This window comes from Melospiza melodia, chromosome 1 (assembly GCF_035770615.1).
Source record: "Melospiza melodia melodia isolate bMelMel2 chromosome 1, bMelMel2.pri, whole genome shotgun sequence".
Lineage (NCBI taxonomy): Eukaryota > Metazoa > Chordata > Aves > Passeriformes > Passerellidae > Melospiza > Melospiza melodia.
Genome location: NC_086194.1, coordinates 164,162,862 through 164,177,731, shown reverse-complemented (window position 1 = coordinate 164,177,731; position 14,870 = coordinate 164,162,862). Strand labels below are relative to the sequence as shown.

Sequence of the window (14,870 nt, the reverse complement as noted above, 5' to 3'; positions counted from 1 at the left end):
GCGGCACCGCCGCCCGCAGCCACAACCTGCGGCCGTGACGCCGCCGGCAGCCGGAGGGACGAGGCTGCGCCCCGTGCCCAGGTAAGGGCTGCCCGCGCCCCCCGGGCGGGCGGAGCGGGGCGCGGAGGCAGCGGCGAGGGGCGGCTCAGCGGGAGCGAGAGGGAGATAGGGATCGCCTGAGGAGCCGGGAGGAGCCTGAGCGGAGCCGTGGGGTGGGCGCCCGTGGGGAGCCGCGGGGCGGAGAGGAACCGGGAAGGAGCCGGGGCAGCCCCCGCCCCGCTGTCCCCCATTCCCGGGCGGGAAGACGCAGCCCCCGCAGAGGATGCTCGGCACTGCCCAGGCAGCTCCGCGCCTTCCCGGCCGCCTCCCGCGGGCAGGGTGTCTGTGGGGCCGCGGACAGAGCACCAGGGCGGCCGGAGGCGGCTCTGGCCGAGCTCCGCTTTCTCCAGGGCACGGGGACTGCGAGGGCCGGGAGGGGCCGGGGCGGGTCTGCTCCTGTGTGCGAGGGGTGACAGGCCGGGCACGGGGGTCCTGGCAGATCCAACGAGCGCTGTGACAGCCCTCACACCAACCCACACCACCTCCAGTCAGTGCCCATGGAAGCCGAGCAGCACACGCCGGGCTGGCCGGCCTCAGGAGGAAGCCGTGGTTCGGTCCTGTGTGCCATGGGTGCTGCGTGTGGCCGTCCTGGGCTGGGAGCAGCACCGACCATGTTAGATGGAGGCCTTTTGTACAGACGCTGGGTGCCAGGCCGAAGACTTATCGTGCGTCCTTGTTCATGCAAATCTTGTGCCTAAAAGTTCAGCCCAGCAGGCAGAAATGTGCTGGACTGGCTGGTGAGAGGGTGAGCATTTCTGCTTTGGGGATCTGGTACTTCCTCATCTGGGCAGGAACGGTGCTGTGGTTGTGATCGTGACTCTGTGTGAAAACTGCCCCTCTCTTGAGCAAGCTGCAGAGTTTCAAAAGGGTTAGTGCTGAAGCAGAATAGCACAGAGCAGCCCCTAAACAGTGAACCACCTGGCTGTATGGTTTGGAGCAAAGTTACCCTTCTGCCATTTAAAAATGAACTCAAATCTCTAATTATCCATTTTTAATATATGTAAAAATGTGTACATTCTTTAATTTAAGGCCCAAAAAGCCGTGAAGATGATGCTTATTCAGGGTTTTGTTAAGTATGTGATTAAAACAGTAGAAAAGCCCTTTTTTAAAATTCAGACAAAGAAAACCCTGCATCTGCACCCCAAACTGAGAAGTGCTTTGAAGAGATGTGGAATTTTGGTGGAAGTTTAATGTCCTCTTTGTTTCAGAGCTTGACTGAAAACAAGGTTGGCAATGGCTGCTGTCTGTTTAATGTTGAGGAGGACAGAACTGATGCTGTGGGGAGTGTTCATGGTGCCTACATGAGCTCTGAAGGACTCTCTCAGATGCACATCCTGGGTCGTTTCAGTGCTTGGCTCTGCTCAGGGTCATCTTGCCTTAGAGAGAGGCAGCATTGGCTGCATAGCTCCTGCTGGGCTCCCTGCTCAGCAGGGATCAGGAGCCTGTGCCTGTCCAGGATGCTCTCAGCTGCTGTTGCAGACAGCAGTCCCTCCCTGCTGCTCCCTCTCTGGGAGCGCTGCTCAGGCCAGGGGCCTCACCAGTGCATTCTCTGAGAGTTGTCACCATTTGCTTTCCCAGGGTGGGTGATGAGGTTTCCTCCATGGCTCAGCACGAGCCCCTGGCATGAAGGAGCTCCAGAGCAGGTCTGAGGCAGTGCTCTGCAGGGACACTAGGAATCACTCAGCATCCAGGAGAACAGTTGTACCAACAGGACTTTTAAAGACAATTCCAATAAAGTCCAGAGCATCCTTTTCTCTCTCTGGGATCAATAGTTCAGACTGCTCAGCAAAGAGTGTGTGTGATGGATTTTCAATAATCAGCACAGCACAGCTCAGGCTTGAGAAAAAAAATGTTAGGCCTCATTCTGTGCCTCTAAATGTGAGTGTGCCCAGCAGGAGCACTGAGGGGAGTTAAAAAACATTAATACTGCCTCTGAGCATGGAAGGGCACAGCCACTCTCAGCTCCTATTTATTTCTTTGTACTCAAAGGTATCAGAGGATACGCAGTGGTTCACAAAAATAAAGACTGGTATTTGAGATACTTCCTGTGCTTGTTGGAGGAGAACGAGGCCCAGAGTATTTTGAAAGTAAAAGCATATTTCCTGTGAAAAACTGCTGAAGTGACGTGCGAGATTGTTTCGGGGCTGGAGGCACAGGCAATGATGATTCAGGCCAGCAGCGTTGGCTGCTGTGGGGCCGAGGGGAGGGTGCTGAGCCCCAGCCTGTCTAAACCTGCACACAGGGCACAGGCACAGCCTCCTGTGCTCCTCTCACTGCCCTGGGAACAGGGAGCCAGGCTGTGTCCTCTGGCCGCAGACAGCCTCAGGGCTTGATTAGGGACCAGAGTTTGGTCTGGCAGCAGGGATGAGCAGACCTGCTCTGGCTGAGTACATGCTCCAGAGGCTCCATAGAGAGCCAGTGCAGGTCTCTGGGCTACCCAAGCACAAAGGTGATTCCATTGTGGTATCAGGACTCCTTCTGTAAACTGAAGGTCATTCCTGCATTGCTCTCTCTACCCTGACTTAGAAAGACTTGTCTCTGAGGTTAGCTCAGTCCAAGAGCTGTCCTCCTGATAGTCTGGATTAGGTTTTCATTTAGTGCTTATCATGGCTGCAAGCCTGCTTATCAGCTGAATCACTGCCCCCATGCAGACCTGCATGGTTCCACAGGGAGCTGAATCCAGCTCTCTGGCTCCCAGGAGCCTTTTCTCCCCTGCAGCAGCTCAGCTCTGAGGGAGGAGGTGGCTGGGAGCAGAACACAGCCCTGACAGTCTGCTGGAACACAGTTGCTGGAGCTGGTTTTCAAATCTGCAGCAGGGCTGTATCTCACAGTGGGTAGGAAGCACTTTGCACGGTGTCTGCAGTTACTCAGCTGTTGGAAACCTTTGTTCTGTGCTGCTCTGTGAGGAGCTTGATATAGCTTGGATATTTTTTTTTTTTTTTTTTTTTTGGTGCTTGAGTTCTATTACTGTCCTTGCTGGGTATATTTTAAAACAAAAACTACACACATGAATTTATTCCCTTGAGGTGTTTCTGCACTAGAGATGCTCAAACCGAGTGTATGTGTGACCTTGTGGTAATAGGTGGGATAAGTCTAATAGGTAGCTTTGGTTTCCACTCCCAGCAGTTTTTCAGGTGGTGCAAGCTGCTTTTCTATCATAAAAATTCATTTCTTCTAAAATTTCTTTCTAGAGCTGGGTTTGCTATCTGTTTTGCCACAATGCTCTATGATTGATCTACCCCAGGGTATCTAGTGGACAAACTCATTTCTCAAAGGCTTGCTGGATAGAAAGGGAAAAAAAAACCAAACAAGTCTTCTGACTACAGCAGAAAAGCAGGCATTTTATCTGAGTCTTGCTAAGACAGTCTTTGTCTCAGCTGAGAAATAGGACCCCCCAATCCTCAGCATCTGCCTCGTTCCCAATCTCGAGGTCAAACCTCCTGGCCACAACCCTCTCTATTTAAGAAAAAGATGTAGACACAAGTTGTAATCTGTGCTATGAAAATCTAATCTGTGACCTAATTTGTTGTGATACCATGAAGAACCTGTCAGCAGCAATCAGCGTAACCCGTGGCACGGATGCACTGCCGCCTTTCCGAGGGAGCTCGCTCGCCAGAGCCCCAGAGGAGAGGTGTCGTGGCCAGTGAGTGCATTTGGGCTCCTCCACTGACAAAGCTGGGGATAATGCAACTCTCAGGTCACTTTTGTTATTCTTTTAAACATGGAAATGGTATGGGCAGTCTTACTACGTGTGAAGGGAACCTCTTCTGAGGATCCCTGTGGAGCAGGCTGGTTTGAAACACGTGGGAAGGAATGAGGTGTAACCAAAACTGGACAGTTTTCTGTGCATGCCATAATAGCTGTTTACCTGTCTGTTGTTCATTCTCCATGGCCATGGCAGCAGCTTGGATGAAACCAACTCACTGGGTGAGTGGTTAGAGGAGGGACTTGTCTGAATAACTTCTCACCAGTGGGAGCTGTGGTTGCGTGGGCTGATTGTCACAGGGCAAAACTGGCTGGCTTCTGGTACAGCCCCTTTGGGCCAAGTCTGTTGTCCTTTAAGAAGAAAAAATAAGATCTTTTTTGGTGTACTGCTGAAAATACAGCACTGTCAATCTTGTTCTGCAAGAGTAGAGAAGGAAGGAAAGGTTTGCAGGTCAGGAATGCACATGTAATCGGCTGAAAAACTGGGAACTGTACTCCTAGGTCCCTGCACAGCTACATCTGTCAGGGAAAAATCTTAACTAAGAAACTGCTGCTGTATCAGAAACAACAGAGCTGGGCTTCCATTTTGATCGTTCTAGAAATTGCTGTTTGGTTTTTTTTTAATATTATCCTTCAGATGCTTTACTTGAATGTATTAAATTAAAATTTACAGCGGAATGCAGTCTCTTAACAACTGCTAAAATCCATGTCTGGTTAGTGAGACCATCAATCCATTTGGACTCTGAGATCCAGTAACCTAGATCCAGTAAAATGCATGTGCATGATCTGCTGCCTCCCTTTCTCGCCCTCACTGCAGCTACCTGTGCTGCTGTTAAGGCATTAGATCTTAAGACATCTTCTTTATTTTGAGCCTGCCCTTTATTTTCAGTGCTTTGTTCCCTAGCATACATTAGGTGTTTGTTAGCATAGAATACTTGCATTCTGATAGTAATTTGTGTGTTCTTTTTTTTGTATTTCAGTGTACTTTTACCACTCTGAGCACTTAGAGCTCAGGTTTCATTGTATTATTTGTTGATTTTTGTTCACTCCAGACTTTTCCCTCCACCCACTCACTTCCTCTCACAAATGTTTCCTCATTTCACCACTTTTTCACACCCATTTCTAGCACAGGGTTGCCTCCCACTGCGGGCAGGCTCAGCACTTCATCTACCTCAGCACTTCATCCACCATTCACCTCTGCAGGAGATGGGTGACAGATCCAGGTGTGAGGGGAGGAGCAGAGGGAAGAGAAGGTGTTTGTCTGTGTCAGGGGAAAGGCACAGTGGCAGGGAGAGGAGGTCTGGGTGCAGGTGTATTTTTGGGCAGCAGTACCAAAGGAATGAAGCATTGTGGATGTATGAGTGGAGCGAGTGAAGGTAGAGAGTGCAGGTGGTTTTATGCAGGGGCACAGCACAACCTCTGTGTGTGCACAGCTGGGAGACAGCTGGGCATGCTGGGCTGGAACCTCTGAGGTTTGAGGAAGGTGCATCTCCAGACCACAATGCAGCCTGGCCAGAGGCCCTCAGCAAAGCACAGGCAGCTGAGGTGGCACTTGTGATAGCTCCAAGTTTTAATGTGCAGTTTTGTTCTGTCTGCCTTTTTTTTTTTAACAAAAGGTTTCTCACCTCCCCTTGGACAGCATCAATTTCTTAAACCACAACGAGTGCATCTGGCAGCTTACAACCTGTTAAAAAGAGGAAAAAATACCATGGTGAAAATAGCATGTCTGTAGTTTTAAATTAGGTAAGGGCTAAAATTAGTAGGAACAGGCCTGTCTGTGTCTGTGCAAACCAGCAGAGAATTAACATTCATCTGATGCTGAGCAAGGCGAGCAGAGGTTTGCAGCTCACACTTCCTTCGCCTTGTCCCACTCCTGTCCTTGCGGCTTCGCTTCCCCGCAGGGCTCAGTCACCAGTCAGCAGAACGCTGTGCACATACCACTACCCTGGTGCCAATACTGAGTGCTACTTTCAGCACTGGGAAGTGTTAGCAACAGCCAGAGCTTTTTTGCCACCCTCCTTTAATTTCTCTGCTCAGCTGCTGTGAGTGCAGCGTTGGATGCATCGTGCTGAGGTCAGAGCCCTGGATGTGGCCCGAGTCCCATGCCAGGGCCCGGATCCACCCACCATTTCCTCGGTGAGATAGGAGCCCCCAAGACACTTGTTTTCTCTTCCCAGCTGTGGTTTACTTTCCTCTTCTGTAATTGTGTTTCTGTTAACAGGGCTGCAGTAAAAAACAGTTGCTGAATTATTTACCTCACTAGAATAACTCTCGGGTGGTTTGGCGCTTTGCAGACTATTTTTCATCTCACACCCTGGTGTCGTTTTCATTCACAGCATGCAAACAGGTTTATTGGTGCAAGCTAAGGTGTGCAGCAGACTGGTGATGTGTTTGACGGGGGGAGAACAGCCAGAGCCTTCACCTCTCCCCCTGCTTCCCTGGGACCTGCCGTGCTAGGCCCTGTGCCCACTGCCTAAGTCAGACTCCTGGGAGTGAATGTTCTTCCCCCCAGCACATCCAGAGGAATCAGAGGTCACTTGGAAATCAAAATTAAACAATGCCTTAGTGCAGCTTTGAAAAGTGTACTCAAAGGGCTGGCGTTGCTCCAGTGCGGTGACACTGGTGACCTCCCTCCTGTAACAGCACCAGTAAGGACTCTGGTTTGGCTCTCAGTGGCCAGGGGTGGCTGCTGAGCTTCACCCTGGGTGGCAGGGCTGGATTCCCACTCCTTGCACCGTGCTCCCAACCAGAGCATGCACAGTGCAAAACCAGGGAGGGCTGGACTGTGCCAGGCTCATTCCTGCCCAGAAACCTCTGCAGGGCTTGTAGGGGAGGCTTGTGAAGTGTCCAGGCTGCTTCAGGCAAGGGACAGGGACCATCCCCAAATGAGAAAAGCCACAGAAGACCTGGACTTGGCTTGTTTCCCTGGGCTGTGCCTCCTGTGAACTATCCCATGGAGGGACAACTGGAAGCTGTCTCTGCAGGCTCATGCAGCAGCATGCTCCTGGCAGTGCACAGCTATGTGATGCATGATTTATGTTCCACCAGCTCTGTGTCTTGACAGAGGCAGGGGACAGAGTGTGATGGGGAGTGTCTCTGTGCTCTGCAAGCTCTAGGGATGGTTTGGTCTTCCACGGTGGTTTGTCTGGATCAGTCAACAAGTCATAGATAAAAACTAGGACCTTGATTCCCAGGACTCTTCTGGCAATCCCAGAACTGAGGAGAGCAGGTGCTCCTGCCTGTGAATCCTAACTCTCACTGCAGGACTTGCTGATGACCAAATTCCATTTTCTGTGCTTTAGTGGGTGTGTCAGGCATCCTGCTTACACTGAAGCATTAAGAAATATTTACTGTACATGTTAGTGTTCTCTTGTCAGTGCACTCTGAGTATCACAGATATCACTGGCAATGGCCTACTGGCATCCCTCAAATGTGGATGAAGAAGCCACTTCCATCTCTATTTAAGGACTGGGACCATGTTTCTTTCCCAGGATTACTGCCTTGAAAGGAGGTGGTTTTAGGAGAGCCTCCAAGTTGCAAATCTTATACCTCTAGTGCTGAGGATCCACAGCTGATACATCCTGGTTACTGGTATTACTATAATTGCATTTATGAGCAAAACCTGCTTTAGGTCCACTTGCACCTATTCTAAGTTTGCTGCTACCCCCTATATGCCTGGACATGACATGAATCACAACACCTCTGAAATACATTTATGCATTGAGGTATAAATGCACCTAGGACCTGTAGCTGCTGTTCATACCAAAAAAAAAAAGAAAGGTCTTTCAAACTTTGTGAGGTTCTGTTTGGTCTGTCATCTTTTTTTAAAAAAAAATTAAACTACCTGGTGTGAGAAGCACTTGGTGAATGCACTCAGAACTCCTGTTCTGTGGGAAAAGGCCTCCTGTGTGGGGACTGTATCACCCCATGTGCTTTTGCACAGGGCTCCCAGATCACACAGCTGGCACAGGAACAGTAAATTCTTCCTCCTGCAATGCCAGTCAGTTTGAGGAAGCAAGAGCAGGGGCCCAGAAGGACAGTACTATGTTCAAGTGAGCACGTAGGAAAGGACTGATCCTGATAACCTTGAGTGCCTGCTGAGCCCTCTGGCAGGCTGGAGCATTATCCAAGCCCTTGGAGAGGACCATCTGATCCAAGGCCATCAAACAGATCATGCCCAGCACATTGCCCAGTGCTGCATGGGTTTGGAGCTGTTCCTGGGAGGTTTTCATAGACTTGAATATAGTTATTTGCATGTTGAACAGCGTCTGGGCTTTTCCTCTTCCTCTTAGCTCTGTTGGGCACTGCTGTACAAGTGTCTGCAAGGGAAGTTGTGTTCTCAGTCAGTGCCCAAATTGGAGTAACTTCCCCTGGACGGTGGCTCCCAGAACTGCAACCCTGTCTGCAGCAGCCCTGCTGGGGAAGGGGAAGAGCAGAGGCTGCTCTGCAGGGGGACTTTGGTGAGGAACTTCCCCTGGGTTTGTTCTCCTCCCCGAGTTCCTCATGCATGAGATGATCAGAGTCCTCATGTTCCCTGTCAGGTGACATTCACCAGCTGGGGTTTCTGCAGCAGGGGATGCTCATGGCCACTGGAGGGGAGCCATGGGCTTCCTGTGAAATCCCCTGTGGAATAACAGCACCCACCCCACCCACATTACTGCCCCTGCGTCCTGCATGCCTCAGCCTCTCGTCAGCCCTGCTGCTGGGAGAGCTCTGGGGGCAGTCAGAGGTGTCCTTGCTTCTGGGGGAAACCAGAGCCAGCCCCTGCTGGCCCTGCCTGCTGGGGTTCAGCACAGGGAGCAGATCCCCTTTCACTCCCCTCTGCTGGGAGCTGCAGCACCTGCTCGAGGCCAGGGAGACAGGAGGGAGGCGAGCCCTGTTCTGCCCCCAGTGCCCTGCCTGCAGCCACGGCAGTGCCCCCCAAGCCTTGGTCCAAGGGCAGGAGGTGATTGTTCACACCCAGCTCTCACCCACCAACTTGCCAAGCTGGTCTTCCTCCAGAGTTGCTCCATATCTGCTTTACCCTCTTCTGAAGGATGGAGCCCAGACCAACATTCAGGCTTTGCTGTGTTCCCTCAAGGTTTGACCTACTCACTCTCTGTCAGCCAGTTGTGGGTGTGTTCTAAATATTTGTTTAGCTCATCTTTCTCATATGTGCTGAATAGTTTCTGAGCTGGAGGAGCAGGCAGAGCATTGGCTTAGGAACAAACTAAGCTACCCCCTCTTGCTATGTTTTTACTTTGTTTTGTTTTCTTTCCTGCACTATTTTGTTGGGCTCCAACCCTGCAAATTTCACTGATATCAATAAAACACTGACAATTTCCCCAGTGGATCTCAGCAGAATCAGAACTCTTTGGAGATGAAAGCATATCAGATTGTGTGAAAGACATATTTTCAGAGGTCACTGAAATTCTGTCCCTTGTTCCAGAGCCTCCTTTTGCCTTAGACACTAATATTGCAGGTGCAGTAGGTGAATTTAGGTTCCAGCCCCATGAGAAGTTACACTAGTTAATACAGAGAACTTCAGAAATTTTCCTTACTCTCTCTGATGTAATTTTTATCCCTTGAGTGTACAGAGATTAAAAGATAGTTGATGAGCATACTAAACATTCATTGCACATTTCTCTTCCAGTATCCAGCTGACCTCAAATCTAGAATGAAATGAATTTGCATTTGTTTCTAAAAGTATCTTATTTTGTGAATCAAAATGTCAACACATTTGAAAATGGTCCCACATGAGACATTTGTATCTCTTGGAGTTTAAATTGCTGGATCAATGTCCCATTAATACTAAGGGTGTTTAAAGGACAAATTCTCTGCCTACTGCAGTGAAAATTTACCCCGAGGTATGACATTTCACCTGCCACTGAGTATAAGACTGTTGAATATAATGGACCGGAATAGCAAGATCTGCACATGCTGCTAACAAAAACGGGTGAGCAGCAGATCCCATTACAGAAACCTTCCTCTTTTTTTTTTTTTTTTTTTCCCTCCTCCTTTTTCAGATATTTAATCTTGCATGCTCTTTGCAGCCTAAATTGCTGCACTATTCAGAAGCTGGGTACAGTTTAGTCATGTAACATATGAGTGGATAAAGAGACCCCCCCCCGAAAATCTTTCTCTCAAAAGGGTGCAAGGAAATGAGAGCACCAGGGTACATGCAAGGTGTGGTGGCACAAAGCCTGGATCCAGCCAGGGCACAGAGCTAAGAGCCCATCACATGCTGTCCTGGTGGCAGCTCTGCTGATGGACAGGGCTTTGCCACAGCTCATCCCTGCCCTCACCATGGCTCTGTTCTGGGGGAGCAGAGGACAGTAGGCAAGTCTCGACCCCCCCCTCCTCACATGAAATATGGAGACAACTGGCCAGAGCTATCAGCAAACTAAAGCACTGCAAATCCTCTGAAGCCAGAGAAGCTGAGCCTCAGGCAAGGCATGTTTACCCTAGGAAGTGCCAGCATAGCCCAGGAGAACATTCCAGAAAATTGCACCATACTGTCCCTCCCTTGCGCTGCCACGGAAACCAGATGCCAGGATGAAAAAGCACCAGGAGAGGAATAAAAAAGCTTCAAGTGCCAGAGAGCCCTGCTCAGCCCTACCTTCTGCTGCAGGCCATCCATGCTTCCCAGCATTCCCTGGTCTCCTGCCAATTCCCATCAACAGCTGTGGTTTGTGGTTGTAATGCTCAGCATTTGTCTCCTCTTTCTCCTAGCAGACCTGCCCAAAAGCTGGATGTGCAGCATGTAGCAGTTCAGGAGACCCAGGACTCCCAGAACTGGCCTCTAAGTATGAAAACAAATCTTTCTTTACTCCTTTATCTTCTTCAAGGCCTTGCAAGTGTGGGTTTGTAAGGTTTCTGGGCCCTTCTGATGGCATTTGTGAGGAAAGATTACATAACACAGTGCTTTATAATACATAATTTTCTTTCTTTTAAAGAACAAAAAGTGCCAGCATTAAACCTAAAGCTGGAATGCCAGCCCAGAGGCAGCCTGCTTACTGCATTTAGCAGATGAAATGTTCTTCACTCCATCATGCTTATTCCCAGTTTCTGTGTCTGTGTATTGCTGCTGAGGCTGCAGCTTGGGTAGGAGCAGCTCCAAGATGTTAGCAAGTGTCTGTTAGGAATCCCACTCCCTGTTTCAGGAGGCCCCAGAAGTTCATTAGATGTTTAATAACTTCCAGCCACTGCTGTGCTGGATGGACCTGAACTGGTGACCGAGGGGGGAAAGGTTCTCTCACACATTTGCAAACCCTGAGGCATCTGTTCCCCAGACACAAATTTGTCTAATTCCCCTAAACCACTGATGATCTGCCCTGAAATGATACTCCCATTCCCTTAGGAAATCCCTTGGGTTGATATCAAGTAGATAGTTATTTTTGGATTCTTTCCCAGAGAGAGTGCACTGTATTGCTCTGAACCCTACACACCAAATAAATATATCATCCTACTGTAGTAAAGGTTCAAAAAGTTTTATTGAAGGGGAAAGAGATTATTAATAATTAAGGGTAGTTCACTGTATTGGTTTTGAGCCAAGCAAAGCTAACAGGGCTTTTTTTTAGAGCAGAGATAAAAGTGTATAATATTGAGACTGAATTGATTGCAGCATTTAATGCAACATAAAGTCAATTAATGAATTTCAAGGGTTAACTCTGCATTAAAGTGAAACATGAAGCCCACAAGCAATGTATTAAGCATTTTTAAAGATTAGCAAAAGCAAACAAACAAAAAACAAAGCCACCCATTTTTGATTAGTAAATGCCTGTATTTTTTTCTTCCTGAGGGAGAAACTCATATTACCAACTTTACTTCTTTTATCCTAAAGCTCTAGGTTGTTACATGTATGTGTGTACTTTTCCTTCGCCCCCTTTTAGAATACAATAAAGCCTTTACAAGAAGGTGATCAGTGATTAATTCTAACAAAATCCTCCTACATCTGCCTGCAATATTCTTGTGGCAGGGATGGACAGGAGTGTAGAGGGAACATATAGGACAAACACTTTTGTAAGAAAGGCACTAAATGAGGAGAGTTCTAAATTGCTACGTGCTTGGATCACCCCGTGTTGTTTATTTACAATTTCTTAATTTAAAAGTATATTTTCTATTTCTCTGCAATAACAGAAGAACATGATACGGAAAAGAGAAAACAGAATCACTGGGTGATTAGCTGTACTAATGAGGATGAGGAAGGTTTTAAAACATTCTGCACTGAACAATTTGAATATTTATCACAGAATAAACCTGCAGCCATTCCTTCTCACTGACAGATATTATATTGTAATGTTGTTATTTTGCAGTGTTTCCCAAACCATCCACTTCTTCTGAAACCTTTGTCCAAGTCCCAATATGACATGAGGTCTTTTTCTGCACCGTGGTCTCCTACTCTCTGCCCTCTTTCTTGGTAGCCATGCAGTCTTCCAACGGGCACACGTGCCCCTCTTTGCCATCTGGCCACGTTCAAGTCCTGAGTGCAGCCCCCTCTGCACTAAAGCCAGGCTTGTCACACTCAGCTGCAAAACCTTTCACCGGCTCAGGGGCAGAGTCTGGCATCCGAGCAGCAGCGAGTTGTGCCTTAGGACACAAGTGACCCCATTAAAACCATTTAGAAGCATGCACACATGACTGGCTCACTGCCCTCATGCCTCTCCTTGCTCTCACATGGTTCCCCAGGCCCTCTCACATCCCTGCTTAAGCTGGTCTTCTTTGAGCAAACCACAGAAATGTATTCTCTACATCTGCCCCTACCAGCCTTTTAAAGTCAAATTCAACTGATAAACAATTAAGATTAAAATAAGAATGGCAACATAATGGGAGCATGAAGGAGCAGGTACCATTTGTCTTTTTTTAGAAGAAAAGAAAATATAATTGAAAAATAGAGTCCTGTGAACACTGTAACTAATGAATTGTAATTTTCTCCTGATTTGCATTCCGTGTGCCCTGCATTTCCCACTGGATCTTTTTCAGTGCAAAACTTCTCAGCTCCTCCCTGTTTCCAGCTCCTTCCTTCTCTGCTGAGTTCCCACTGTAGCTCCCCCAGTGTCTCTCTCACATCTTGCCAGGCAGGCAGGAGATGACCCAAGCAGGCTGACTGGGCAGTGTACACGTGCTGTTGAGTGTCCAGCACCACAAACCTGATTTCCAGGGGAGTGCAGGCTGTGTGTCCTGGTACAGGAAGAATGGCTACCTGGCATAGGCCAGGGGCTCACAGGCAAGCTGGAAAACAACTCAGAATGATCAGCCCCACTGCATAACACATTTCTGTGTGAGACACTGTGCTGCTCCAGCTTTTGTGCCCAGGTTTGTTGGTTTAGGACTAGCTTGGCTGTAGAAAGCCAGTGTGTGTAGCAGATCTTAGCATTTGTGTTTTTCTCTCATCTACAGCTTAGTCTGCAAGCTGCTAGGAGCAGGAATTGCGCCAGTGGTTTTTTAAGGCATTGTACAAATATTTCCAATTTAGCTTTTTGCATCTGAAATTACTGAAGTGTAATGGCATCATTTTAGGCACTTGGAAGTTTTTGGAATGGAAGGTACCACTGCCAGGCTCCGTAGCCTTCTTGCTTAATGTCAGACAAGATATCTGAGCTCAGAAATATGGTCTAAGCTTCAGAGTTACAGCCTAGCACCTCCCAATAGAAGACTATTTTGCTTCTTTCAGGTTTTTAGTTTGTTCACTGCCTGAGACAGGAATCATTTAGAATCAGGAGAATATGAGCATGTATTTAAAATGTCCCACTGGTTTGTGATGCAATCCTGCAGAGGCAGTGTGGTCTTGGGGAAAGCTGTCTAGTCTGATCATTAACATAATAGCTACCTAAGCTGTGACTCCAGGAACCCACATGTCTCAGATGGGACTGGATCCAGATTGCTATAAACAGGCACAGAAGGTTTCCTAGCTCATGCATGGGGTTTATCAGCTGGACATAAAAAATATTATCTTTTAATCAATTGGGAAAACTCAGAATAAGTTTAAGCAATTCCAATGTGCAATACCAGCTTTACTGTCTTTTCTTGCTAACTGAATATTAAACAGCTGTATCTGGTGCTATATTTAGCCCTAGGTGCCATAATCCTGCTCAGGAAAAAGGAAGAGAAAGACGTCTGGTGTGCAGTGTTGCAGTTCCTCAGCAGAGGAAGTGTTTAAGTGCCTGCCTAAATGCTTTGTTTCATGGAAGTGTTCATCTGCACCCAGTCTGTCTCTCACAGATTATAGCACAGGAAAGTCCTGGCTTTCCATTTCCTCTGCTAGCAAACTCTTCCTTGCAGCTAGAGGGACTTGTGCTTGTGGGACCAGTAAGGACTCTGTTTCTGTCCCTCGAGCTACCCGGGCATCTTAAAACGATTGTGCTCAAAGATTCTGCTTCATAACCCAAACATGCCTACCATGAGGGTGATAGGTGACTGGGAATTTCTTATCCCACAGAAAAAGAGTGCTACCTAACCACTGCATATGAGGTCATGGGAGAACCTGCAAGAAAATGTGTGTACTGATGAGAAAAGGGTTTCTTTTCAGCAATTTGGTATACTAAAATGATTTTAATGTCTGCTGCTCTTTGGAGCATATTGATGGCATTGTGAAACAGCAGAATTATAAAGGTATACAACAGATGACTGCATCAAAACAGTGTAATTTTAAAGAGGTAGATGCAGTTGGTGAGTTAGTTAACTAAATCATAGTCTATTTTTTCTCTCGTTATTCAGTAGCCTTGCACTCAATATCACTTAGATTACACACAAAGATAAATTTTGTTTATAGAAGTTCAAGTGAATGCTGCAGAACCAGTTTAGGTTTTGATTTTTGATTTAAATTGAATTCTAGTTTTCAGACGGGACCAAACATTCAGGTCCTTTCAAACTGTAACAGTGGCACAAGGGCAGAACAGCAGCAACAGTGACCCTGCAGTGCTGTGAGGTGCTGAGCCCCTCAGCTCGTGGTTGTGCCACTGGAGCTCAAGGAACAATCCTGTGCAGCCTGAGATGCTGTCCTTGCTCGTGTCTTGCCCAGCAGTGCCTAACACTGTTCCATGAAGTCCATGTTTACTCACTGAATTTTATAATTGTCCCCTGAGACT

At 47.9% G+C, this 14,870-nt stretch overlaps 1 protein-coding gene across 2 annotated transcripts in view; it reads left to right on the top strand.

The window, feature by feature from the left end:
* The window catches only part of CYRIB (CYFIP related Rac1 interactor B), a 97,140-nt gene continuing 82,270 nt past the window's right edge, over positions 1 to 14,870 (top strand). For both annotated transcript variants that reach the window (XM_063174190.1, XM_063174206.1), the window contains exon 1: positions 1 to 81. The gene's annotated coding sequence lies outside the window, so the exon portion shown is untranslated. The remainder of the gene's footprint in view (positions 82 to 14,870) is intronic.